This window comes from Branchiostoma lanceolatum, chromosome 4 (assembly GCF_035083965.1).
Source record: "Branchiostoma lanceolatum isolate klBraLanc5 chromosome 4, klBraLanc5.hap2, whole genome shotgun sequence".
NCBI classification, from domain to species: domain Eukaryota; kingdom Metazoa; phylum Chordata; class Leptocardii; order Amphioxiformes; family Branchiostomatidae; genus Branchiostoma; species Branchiostoma lanceolatum.
The window spans coordinates 748,814-758,425 of record NC_089725.1 but is presented as its reverse complement, the minus strand read 5'-3'; the positions used below and the strand labels follow the sequence as shown (position 1 = coordinate 758,425).

At 42.0% G+C, this 9,612-nt stretch overlaps 1 long non-coding RNA gene across 1 annotated transcript; it reads left to right on the top strand.

Moving 5' to 3' along the window:
- Positions 1-8,210: 8,210 nt before the first annotated feature.
- Positions 8,211-9,245, top strand: LOC136432169 (uncharacterized). Its single transcript, XR_010755463.1, has 2 exons — positions 8,211-8,801; positions 9,125-9,245. It is a non-coding gene; the product is annotated as an uncharacterized lncRNA (long non-coding RNA).
- The last annotated feature ends 367 nt before the right edge of the window (positions 9,246-9,612 follow it).

Below are 9,612 nucleotides of genomic sequence, written 5' to 3'. Positions count from 1 at the left end.
GAAGTTTGGTAAGCTTATTGTGACTAAGGTACAGTTTTGTCAATTTTCTCATCCTTGCTATGTCAGAGGGTAGGAAAGAAAGTTTATTGTTTCTAACATCCAACACCTCAAGGTTTAACAAAGAACAAACTCCTCCTGTAAGCTCGGTCAGCTCATTGTCATTAATGGACAGTTGTGACAGTTTCTGCATCTTTTCTATCGTAGGAGGCAGGGCTGAAAGCTTGTTGTTTCCAACATCAAACACCTCAAGATTAGACAGAGAACAAACCCCTGGTGGAACCTCTGTTAGCTGGTTACCTTTGATTTTCAGTTTGGCCAAGCTCTGCAACTTTTCTACACCGGGAGGTAGAGAAGAAAGCATGTTGTTACCAACATGCAGAACCCTAAGTCTTGGTAGAGAACAAACCCCTGGGGGAAGCTGCGTAAGCTTATTATCACCAAGGCCCAGCTTAGATAATTTCTGCATCTTCTCTACACCAGGAGGCAAGGAAGAAATGTTGTTATCATTGACAAACAAGACGTCAAGGTCGGTCAGTGAACAAAGCCTCCGCGGTAAGCTTGTCAGCATGTTTCTGTCAGCATCTAAACGGCGAAGTTTCTGCAAGCGACCGATTGCTTCGGGAATACTAGTCAAGCTATTATCAGATAAGATTAGACACTCAAGTTCGGTGATGTCAAAAACCTCTTCCGGGATGGACATCAGACTCTTGTTACTTAGGTCCAGCACAAGTTGACCGTCGACGGTTTGCGGTTTCAATTTCAAAGCTGTCGCCATGTCCTGTGTAGTATACAAAAGATATCATGTTGAACCAAGCAGTACAAGAACGTTGCCTATACTACTGGCATCAAACTTTATTAAGACTCGTTAGATAAGTCCAATCCACGTATCGCTCAGATACTAGTAACCAGATATTGTAACATTGAGCTCAGCGCTCTCCTAACAAGGTCGCATACAAGGGGGCCCAAAATCGACCTTAACCTTCGCCTTCCCAACACCTACCCCAGGGGTGCCAAAGCATTATTTGAATTTTATGAAATTCGTACGAATTTTATGAAAAACGCACGAATACTATGCGAAAATTTACGAATTTTGTGGAAAACGTACGAATCACTATGTAAATTCGCACGAATCTTTAATATGTGATACGCAGTCTTTTGATCCCAGCCGGCCAACGGCTTGGATCACGTGACAAAGCGGGATTTTCAACATGGCGTCGTCGAGATGCAGCGACGGAGAAGACGACGTGACAGGCCAAAGGAAGCAAAAGAATAGCTCACAGGCAATTTAATGGCTTCCATACATCCTTGGGACGGTATGCGCCGCTTTGAAAAAAAAAAAAAATTGGCTCAATTTTTTATCAGATGTTGAAGTATTTTCTATCAAATAAAAGGTTTGAAAGCCTGGGTTCTTGTTTCATCGATGTGTGGCAGTCCCTGAAAGTAAGTCATTCTTTGCACTTGTCCCCAAAATAGGATTTTCGGCTGTCTTTCAGCTGAGGAAAATACCAAAGTGAGATTTTTTCCTGGCACAATTTGTTTATCAGATGTGGACTTCATTGTTGTCTATCAAATCAATATTTTCAAAGCCTGGGTTCTATTTTCATTGATGTTTGGCAGTACCTGAAAGTTGGTAATTCTTAACACTTGTCTCCGGGAATATCGGTATTTGTGGTTGCTTTCAGCTGTTGAAAATACTAAAGTAAGAAATTTTTCTAGCTCAATCTTTTATCAGATGTTGACCTTAGTGCTGTCTATCAAATGAAATTTTCAAAGCCTGGGTTATTGATGTATTACCGTGTGGCTGTATCTGAAAGTAGGTCAATATTTGCCTTTGTCCCCGATTTGGAATTTTCGGCTGTCTTTGAGGTCATTAAGATACCTATGCGATTTTCCCCCTTTTTAAATCAGATATTGATTTACCACAGCGCAGATTGTACGACACATATAATCTTTGTGACTTAGCTAAGAGGACGGACTTGTACGAGCTTGGTATCGCACTTCTGAGGTCAATTTGTCAGGACTTTGATGTGGATGTATCCCCCATAACTGATCGTCGACGTAAAGTGGCATTTGTGACGAAAATTCAAGAATACTTGCGCCAGTTCCTACCATTGTTTTAAACATAATGTCTAGATACCATATGTGAAGGTGGTTGTACACGTAGTAGTAGAGTATGCTTGGAAGTAGACATGTGTATACGTGAATGTGCAAGGGGATAAAAGTCACATATTCGAATCTATCTATATACGGTTATAGATACTGATCTGTAAAGGCCTTACTTTTGATTACTTATTCAGGCTTAGAGAAATGATGGTTCTGGCATTAAGGAAAGATGCCATTGTATCTTAGTACTGTATACACAATTTCCACATGCTATGTACGACAGTACATTTGTGGATTATGATTGTAGTATTTTTGTTGAATAAAGTAGAACCTTTGTATCTTTTAATAGTTGCTTTGTCTTTAAAAAATCAATGGAACCATTCATTTGATAGAAAACACTAAGGTCAACATATGATAAACAATTGATTAAGAAAAAAATCTTACTTTCAAATGAGTAATTTCATCAGCTGTGTGAAAGACAGTCGAAATTCCTATTTTTGTGCAAATAATGACCTACTTTCAGGGACTGCCACGTACCAATGAAACCAGAACCCAGGCTTTGAAAATATTGATTTGATAGCCAACAATGAGGTCCACATCTGATATAGAATTAAGTCAGAAAAAAAATCTCGCTTTGGTATTTTCCTCAGCTGAAAGACAGCCGAAAATCCTATTTTGGGGACAAGTGCTAAGAATGACCTTCTTTCAGGGACTGGCACGCATCGATGAAACAAGAACACAGGCTTTCAAACCTTTTATTTGATAGACAATACTAAGTTCACCATCTGATAAAAAATTGAGCCAGAAAGAAAAAATTCTTGGTATTTTCATTAGCTAAAAGACAGCCGAAAATCCAAATTTGAGGAAAAGTGTAAAAATTACCTACTTTTAGGAACAAGTTCACGGCAAGGGAAAAACATATAATATTTGGTAGCACACAGTTGATAGACAACATTAAGGAGTACGTCTGACAGGAAAATAAACCACAGAAATATTTCAGTTTGTCAGATTTTGCATTTCAAAGTTAGGAAAAATCCCATTTTTTCTGAAATCACGAAAAGTGACCTACTTCTGCTAGCAACCACAGACTATTCAAATAAGAACCCAAACTTTGCAAGAATTCATTTGGTAGCTATTCTATGTATCTGTATGTCTTATAAATTTCAAGAGAAAATATTTTACACTTTGAGGCTTATAGCGTCTCAAAGTTAGGAAAAAATTCAAGTTTTTTATTGCCTTAAAACATCATATTGTTTTGATGATGCCCAAGTACTTAAATCTATCTGTACATCGACTTCACTACATTTTTCTAAAAGTTTAGGCATTGGTCTAAATAGGTCCATTTGAGTTTTGTGCTACGTTAAAGCATTTGGCAGTGAGCGCGCTCTAAACTTTGCCAATTTCCATGTTCTCGCCATACAAAAATCTGCCAAAATGGCCCCGAAAATTCATTGGGCTGTTGCCATGGCAACGATGGGTGTTGCGCGGAAAGAAAGCTATTATCGGGGGTTGTGGACCAAGTACCATCTCTGTGCGAAACATGAGCCAAATAAATTTTTTGACCGTGAGCACTATTGTTTGATCCTTACAGACATTGGCTCTTAAAGAAACATACCGCCCCTAACGCCGGTTTGCATATCAAAATGACTCAATAGTAGCTGCACTAATAGCTCCATGGAGCAGATTAGTGCAGCCTTGCGGCAAAGTTTTTCTACCTCCATGGAGCTGGCTGGCTCTACGCACTTTCAATGCAAAATCATGGTTAACGTCACCCCTAAGAAAAGTGTAAAAATCTCTATTCGGAAACGCCGCTCTACCGCCAGCATGCTCGCCAGCTGCTATAACGTGTATTCCTATGGCTCTACGCACTTTCAATGCAAAATCATGGTTATCGTCACCCCTAAGAAAAGTGTAAAAATCTCTATTCGGAAATGCTGCTCTACCGCCAGCATGCTCGCTAGCTGCTATAACGTGTATTCCTATGGCTCTACGCACTTTCAATGCAAAATCATGGTTAACGTCACCCCTAAGAAAAGTGTAAAAATCTCTATTCGGAAACGCCGCTCTACCGCCAGCATGCTCGCCAGCTGCTATAACGTGTATTCCTATGGCTCTACGCACTTTCAATGCAAAATCATGGTTATCGTCACCCCTAAGAAAAGTGTAAAAATCTCTATTCGGAAATGCTGCTCTACCGCCAGCATGCTCGCTAGCTGCTATAACGTGTATTCCTATGGCTCTACGCACTTTCAATGCAAAATCATGGTTATCGTCACCCCTAAGAAAAGTGTAAAAATCTCTATTCGGAAATGCCGCTCTACCGCCAGCATGCTCGCAAGCTGCTATAACGTGTATTCCTATGGCTCTACGCACTTTCAATGCAAAATCATGGTTAACGTCACCCCTAAGAAAAGTGTAAAAATCTCTATTCGGAAACACTGCTCTACCGCCAGCATGCTCGCTAGCTGCTATAACGTGTCTTCCTATGGCTCTACGCACTTTCAATGCAAAATCATGGTTATCGTCACCCCTAGGAAAAGTGTAAAAATCTCTATTCGGAAACGCCGCTCTACCGCCAGCATGCTCGCTAGCTGCTATAACGTGTATTCCTATGGCTCTACGCACTTTCAATGCAAAATAAGGGTTATCGTCACCCCTAGGAAAAATGTAAAAGTCTCCATTTGCGAACGCCGCTCTACCGCCAGCATGCTCGCAAGCTGCTATAGCGTGTTATGGAATGGCTCTACGCACTTTCAATGCAAAATCATGGTTAACGTTAGCCTTAGGAAAAAATGTAAAAATCTCTATTTGGAAGCGCCGCTCTATCTTAGAAACCGCTTTCGGACAATTAGCAGGAAGAGTACGAGAGCCGGTATTAAAACGTTGTCGGTGTAAAATATGAGAACAGCAATACAGCTAGAAAAATGGTATACTAGATATCATAGCAAACACCTGTTGCTGGGGCCAAAACTTTAACGTTTGGCAAAGTTCAGATTATATCTATGTTATGTTACCCACAAACTGTGGCTACAAACTGCCCACCAGTTTGGGGGATGAATGATTGACTGTCCTCCTCCCCGCTTTTGGAAAAAAGTCCTGGTAAATGTCAGCGGTATATCGGCTGCCTAAGCCATAAAGTTTGCAAGATTTAACAAAGGCGCCGCTCGCTTGGGTCGTTCCATGGTACTACTAATAGTTTGTACCTTTTTTATCGTTCGATTTAGATTTTAACAATTATGTCAACATTTAAGTTTTTTTCTCAAATTTCATCGTACAGAAATAAAGTCGCATAATATTAATCTCGTCAAAGAGTTATTGTTTATGCATGCAGATCTAAAACCTTCTTGCTCTCGTTGTATGTTTGTGTGTTTGCAAGGAGCCGACAAGTGCCTCTGATCTAACCGCCTTCCGCGCCTCCAAATAAGAACAATGAACTCGCGCGGCGGTCCCGTGTATGCACGGCCGCATTTTGTTTACATTATTACATCCCGTAGAGAATTTCGGGTGCCATTACCATAGCAACAGCCAGGCGACACATTTTTCACTGGCAGAGAGTATCGTGGGCGTGTCTCACAGCAGACCACAGGTTTCATGGTGTGAAAGTTTCTTTTTCACGCCGGCCGCGTTCCGCCCCCGGGCCCTATAATGGGGACTCTAATGTGTAAACCCAAGCAGGTTTAACCTCCTTGGTAAACCGCAGGGTTCATTTTTATTCAATGACAAAAGACAGTGAAGTTGTTGCTTTCACAGTCAGTTAAACAATTAAACTATAACAAACTACATATATCCCTAATGTTTGTTTATCAACGCACTCGTACAGCACTGACAACAATTTTAGTTTCGATCGAAATGGAACCGTGCTGTATGGGTACCGGTCCTGTATAGCGGACCTACCCTGTATAGCGGAGTACCTCGGCTGATTTCTACTATTTTCCCAACGATAGGACGGAGCCTGGTAGAGGCTAATGTGGAAATATTCTACATCTGTGGTTTATATTCTAGTGCTTTAGTCTGAAATGCACATTCAACTCTAAGGGTACCCTGGAGGCCAGACGCCGTATATCGGCTAGCCACCAAGCACCGCACGCGCGCCCAAGCTTTCCCGGCCCACCCTCCCGCTGTCCCCCGAAGACCGACCCCGCCCCACTCTCCGCTGTAAACCCAAGATCTGCTAGCCATATACTAGTAGCCATATACGTATATCCGTATATGGCTAGCAGATCTTGGGTTTACAGCGGAGAGTGGGGCGGGGTCGGTCTTCGGGGGACAGCGGGAGGGTGGGCCGGGAAAGCTTGGGCGCGCGTGCGGTGCTTGGTGGCTAGCCGATATACGGTGTCTGGCCCCCAGGGTACTCTAAGGGATTACTTCTAGCTGATTTCGTGACGCCAACCATAAATTTGAATTGTTTGCGGAGTAACGGGCAAATCCTCATTCACCAGGGGGTTAGCAACTGTAATTAGTTACAGGACTGTATTTCCGGCTCGGTGGGTCGCACAATCAGCGTCACACGGGGGGTGGCATATTTCACAAACACTATAATCTGGGGAAGTAACAGGCCTGAATACAATGTAAAACAACACAACACAACCCTTTCTTTTGCACGTTCACGACAAGCATGTTCGTGCAGGAGGTCTATCCTCTTGTCCCTTTGATTTCAGGAAGTTTAGTCTCCCGTCGACCAAACATGCGGTGACACGAATGCTCAATCTACCTTCCTTTTACCAAGGCGCAACCAAAGAAATACATGTTTAGCGTTTAAACAAATGAATACATTTTCCTACATGTATTTCTTCTGGTCGCCAAGGTCTTACGAACACCATGAGCACCGCATTAAAATGGTGACACCAGCCACGGTAGTCCCTTTCTTGTCTTCTGTCGTCTCTAACGGGACTGCAGCAGGACTCTACGAGAACTGGCCTCCATGGAAGGTTCGTAGAGGAGTTCTAGGGAGTTCCTTCATAGGCTATGGATAATGGACTAAGAAGACGTTAACCATGTATTGCATTCATTGTTCGCGGAGCCGCCAAGTTATGTTATGTAAACACCCCCCCCCCCATGGAGGAGTAATTTCTATTTTTTTTCAAGGTGACGTGAACCATCTATGGAGCTAAAACAAAAGGTATGCACATTTTCTTGTGGGTGACGAAAACCATGAGTCTACATTCATTGTGCGTGGAGCCAGCCCTATGAAGCCCGTTATCGTTAACCAGAACGTATACATGGTATATACATGTGGAGTATTTGTTTTTTCTTGAGGGTGACGTGACCCATGAGTTTGCATTCATTGTGCGTAGAGCCAGCTCTACGGAGCTGGAATAATGCCGAAGGGTTGTATCAATAGCTCCATGGAGCTAGCTCTATGGAGCTAAAAGGGATACAAACTTTCTTGAGGGTGACGTGAGTCTGCATTCATTGTGCGTGGAGCCAGCTCGATAAGCTCGTTTATCGTTAACCAGAGCGTATATCCGAGTATCAAAAACATTTTGAGGGGTGACGCGAACCATAAGTATGCATTCAAAGTGCGTAGAGCCAGCTCTACAGCTTTACGAAGCTGGAAAATCTGCCGTGGGGTTGTACCAATAGCTCCATGGAGCTAGCTCTATGGAGCTAAAAGGGTGACGTGAACCATGTGTCTGCATTCACTGTGCTAGAGACAGCTCTATGAAGCTCGGTTTTTTTTCCAGTTTCGCCGCTGCCGGCGAAACTGGACTTGAGATGAGATCATACCATGGTACGATGCATGGTAGGATGGATCTTGGAATCATGGAACATGCATCGAAAATTACATGCGATCCATGGATCTTGGAAGGTGGTACATTGCATCCATGTTTGTATACATGGCCATGTTACCTCTATACCACAAAACTGAACAAGAAGGAACTGGTTTTGTCAAGAAAATGAAGAAAAAAATAGTACCATGCAGAGAGGTCTAAACCTTATATATCTTTAAAATCAATCAGACACTCGCTTAGGGCAACTGGCCCAATCGGTAAGGTCGTAGAACTTGTCTCTTTATCTCTTTTTTTCTTCTTTTTAAACATCCATTTGATGTATACAACACCTTTGTATTATGATCGTAGATTCCAAACCATTTTTTTTCATTGTAAGGCTGCACCAAGTAATTTTTATGGATGACGTCCGCGCGCGCATTGATTTTGGTCTGTTCCCAGAAAAAACCCCAAGAATTTCCGCGTCCTGTAACTATGACCAAATCGTAAGATTAACGTAAAACTCGTCACGCGAAATGTATGAATAAACACATGTGCCGTATAACGGTGGTGTACATGTGCATCACGGTCAAAATACCAGTAGTAGTACTAGTAAGTAAGATGGCGTCGAATTCCACGGAGTATGTGGGTTTGGACGCTAAATATGTGAGCATAAAAGTGAAAAAGGGCGGCAACGTTGTTGTTGATTGGTACGCTCTCGATGTCGGTCAGGGAGAGCTGACGTTCGCGCAACTGTACGAGAGACTTGTAGCGGCGAGTGAGTTTCAGCCGTACACTTTTAAGCAAGTCTTGTCAAGATCAGCTACAGTGCATTTCTTCTGCAATGACGAGAAGATCGGGAGAGGCATTGAAGTTTACTCCGACCTGCAGGTGGGGCAGACAACCAAGTAGTTCAGGTGTTTCATCCGCATGGAGGTCGACAATACAGCTGCCCCAACTGAAGCTCCTAGGCCCAAGTCTGTTTTTGAGGTATGAAAAGTTCCGTTCTTTAGTCTGTTTTGGATCAAGTACTATGTGCCAAAAAAATAATAATCTGGGAAGGGGGAGTGTAAGATGAATTCATTCATTTATTCTGCATGGATAATGATCATTTATTCGTTTCTGGTTATTTACACTTGTTGGGGAAATATGTGTTTTTTTTATTTATTTCTATCATTTTTGGTCCATATTTGGCTCTTGAATAATTACTATTATTCATTAGGATTTCTAAAGCATAGGTAGAAATGTAGTAATGCATGCGAAGAGTTCATCACTGACTAATTTTGCCTTTTTAATATACTATGTTTCTGCAGGCCTGCAAAATCAATGGGATATGGAAAGAAACAGGACAGGACAACAACTGCTGTTCAACTTCAGCTGATTTAATCAAATTATTGCTGTTTTCATGATGAATAAAAGAATTGTTAGTTGTTACACTGTGTTCTCTCATTCAATTTGTGTCCTAATATGTATCGTCGACTATTATTTTTCAAATCTAGGCGTCTTGTTTTTTTTCGGCCCTTCTTGGTTTTTTGCGCTCTCGCATTAGATCTAGGGTCTCCAAAGGATGTCATCCATAAAAATTACTTGGTGCAGCCTAACGGAAAACACCATTGAACGGATGCTTCTACGTATGGTTGATTGGTACAAGCATAATTTGGACCTGTGCCATGTCATTTATACCTCATGTATGTCATTTCTGCCTTCATTTTCCGATGTTGTACGATACGTTATAATAAGAATTAAGGGCTAGGGTGACGGATTAAGGGTTATGATGACAGATTAAGGGAAAGGGCGACGG